This window comes from Corapipo altera, unplaced genomic scaffold, assembly GCF_003945725.1.
Source record: "Corapipo altera isolate COAL_440 unplaced genomic scaffold, ASM394572v1 61411, whole genome shotgun sequence".
Classification (NCBI taxonomy): Eukaryota; Metazoa; Chordata; class Aves; order Passeriformes; family Pipridae; genus Corapipo; species Corapipo altera.
In genome coordinates, this window is record NW_020884875.1 from 30476904 (window position 1) to 30480115 (window position 3212).

Sequence of the window (3212 nt, forward strand, 5' to 3'; positions counted from 1 at the left end):
CTTTTGTTGCTAACGTCTTTATACAAACAGTTTTTATTGTCTTTAAAGGCAATATCCAGAGTAAGTCCCTGTATTGTATTTTCAGCAGACAGATGCTAAGTTGAAGTGCCCCACATGAACAGGGACCAGCAATCGTAACATTTCTACCAACTGCTTATAGAATATTTCTTGCGCTTCTCCATCCTGGCTGCCTTATCTGTAACACATTTCTACCAGAATATCTGCCTTGCTGGCCTTTCCCCTAACCTTTACCAAAAAACGCTCAACCCTACCCTCGTCATCATTAAACTCCAGGTATTAAAATACTCCCAACATTAAGAGTTACCCCACCACCTCTCCTTCCTTGCCTGTCTCTTCTGAAGAGTTTATAGCCACTCACTGCAGCCAAATGCCAAAGTGTTTATTACTCAAAGGTATTATTCGCCTCTGGACAAAGCTGAACACTTGAAAAATGTTTTCTCAAAGAACAAAGTATTCACCAAATAATCATTTTTCTCTTTCCCACACCAAAACTCTGTTTATCCAGTCAGAGATACTTTGCTATTGTCTCATTTTGCACAGAGCATTTTCTTTCAGACTTTATTTTTTTTTCTTTCATTTCTACCATGAAAGCTTAGCACTTTTATAGGAATAAGAAAATACCAGACAAAAACCTCTGGGAAATCTTTCAAAGTGGTGTGCGGAGACTGAGACAAGCTTCGTGCTGATAGACTTGCACACTGCTTTGAAATTGTCCTTCTACTTCTTACATCTGCTGTGGTTTTGGCAAGGGGCATCCACCTTAACTTTTTATTCCTTTAAATCTTTAAAAAAAACAAAAACAAAAAAACCCATATATTTGTTTGCATGCTTGAACAAACCAGAGGAAAGCGTGTAGCCTCCAGAAATCCATGTCTGCCTGTATTTCCCTTGGCAATTAAAAGCACATCAGAATTCATGCTTTTAAAGTTTTTTATCTTTGCTTTCTGCAACTTGAACTGATAGAAGCATGTACTTTTACATACAGAATGTAAAGATTGTCACATGTAACTCAGTCGGTATTTGGACAAACACATCTCAAGCTAAAGGTTCTCTTCTTCAAATGAACTTATTGTATACCAGTGTGTAGGTGTTTGTGTGTGTGTTTGTGTGCAAGCTTATACCTATGTGTGCAATTTCAAAATTATTTCAAAATTAATATTTTGGAATGTAGATTATACACCTTCCGCTATCCCAAAGGTTGCTCCAAGCACTGCCCAATCTGGCTTTGGACACTTCCAGGGATGGGGCAGCCATGACTTCTCTGGGCAACCTGTGCCAGGGTCTTACCACCCTCAGAGGGAGGAATCTTCTCTCTAATAACCCATCTAAAATTTTGGTTAATGGTGCTGTGGATTGAACAGAGAGAAAGAAACCAAGAGGAGTTCACTGCTGCAAATTGTTGTTCTACAGGTAGACACAGCAATGGCAAACCTGCAACAGAGAATGATGAAAAGATTGAATGAGGAAGAACTTGACTGAACAACCTGCATTTTCTACTTATAACTTCTCCAATTCGTTGTCATGGAATGAAAATCGAATTTTCATACACTATTTACATAAAAATAATTGCTGACGGTAGAAAGTAATGTTGATCGGTGAGTATTTAAACATTTCAAAATGCCGCTGAAAGTAAAAATCACTGTTTCCTTAACTAATGCTCATATCAGATTTATATGAATGCATAAATGGACAGTTTACATAATGTAATTTAGACTATAAACTGCTACATAGTCTTATCTTCGGTATTTCAAGTGTTTAGAAGAAAAAGAAATTGTATCTTCAGCTGCATACATTTTACTTCATTATATTATAACATATGAGTACAAATACTCATCGTATTAAGCGTGTCGTGGTATTTGATGTACTATCTCAGGTAACTTTCTAACAGGTACTTAAATTCAATAGTTTAATTGATCATTACTAAAACCCTACAGTGAATAACTATATAGAGAATGTAGCCTGTGTAATAAGATTTATGTAACAGGAATATAATACATCTATTTCATCAGAGATGAAGTTAGCAAAATTCAATCTATCATCAATATATTTGCTGGCCTGAGATGAAAATGCATCTCTTACTAACCTTGGTTGCGTAGCTTTTCTCTTCTCCAATCACCCAGGCAATGTGTGACAGCAGGCTTTCAATTTTTGGATATGTTGGAGTAACAATCTAAAATGTTTATTTAAAGAGTGCATTAAAAGTCCAAAGGTCTAAGTGCCTTGATTGCCCTTCATTTTTAATGAAATATTAATGAAAGGAATTCAATTTCTGATTGTACTGCATGTGATTTAAAACTTGAAACAAGTCTTTAAATTAACAAAGATGTTCATCATTCATGGCAAATTCAATGGATCAAGAACCTTATTTTAATAATATTAAAAGCCTTTCATATATTTTGTTTTCTCTTACTTTATTTAAAAGTCCTGGTCCCTTCCTCACAGACTCCACAGGGTTGTACTTTCCTCACCCTTCTCACAAACCTCATTAGGATTCAGGAATTTATAATTAACAAAGCAAGAAAGTGATGAAAATTCCAATGTATTAAAATTTTTTGTGTTTGGAAAAATACTGTCATGTAACTTACAGTGAGGCAAGAAGTGAACAGTCTGAACACTCTTTCATGTACAACTCAACCTGAGTGCAGTCAAGTTTTTTTCTGCCTGAGAGCCTGAAGTTGTGTGTTTCTGCAATGAAAGTAAGAAAACAGAGATATGGTCAAAATGTTGTGTTGCTGGAGATATATAATTCTCCCCAAGAAACTCACCAGTTCATCTTATTTATTTTTTGTTATGAAATGGATTGCAACAACTTAAATATCAACTTTTTCACGTAAGAAAATGGACTAATATTCTATTTTATTAAAACAAGTCTTGAATTTTTAAAGTCACTGGAAGCTGTATATTTCTTCATGTTTGCACATGCATATTACAACATGACCTTTAAGAAAAAATTACTTCAGCAAAAAAGTGCAAACAAACAAACAAACAAACAAAAAACCCTCAAGGAAAAGTTGTATTGTGCTGTATGGCTCAAGAGATAGACCATGGAAAATCCTAGGAGGATTCTCAAAATAGAGACTGACATAAGAACTGAGGCTTCAAACCCAACAGAAGTTTTTACAGATCAGATCCACACGTTTACCTTTAAATGGAACTTGGAGTGAGAAGCAACCAAGAAATCCAGTTAAACT

General features: G+C 35.2%; 1 long non-coding RNA gene across 1 annotated transcript; it reads right to left on the reverse strand.

Moving 5' to 3' along the window:
* Nucleotides 1-1337: 1337 nt before the first annotated feature.
* Nucleotides 1338-2996, reverse strand: LOC113943329. Its single transcript, XR_003526291.1, has 3 exons — nt 2607-2996; nt 2105-2191; nt 1338-1452 (listed from the first exon to the last, which is right to left on the reverse strand). It is a non-coding gene; the product is annotated as an uncharacterized LOC113943329 (long non-coding RNA).
* Between the last annotated feature and the right edge of the window lie 216 nt (nt 2997-3212).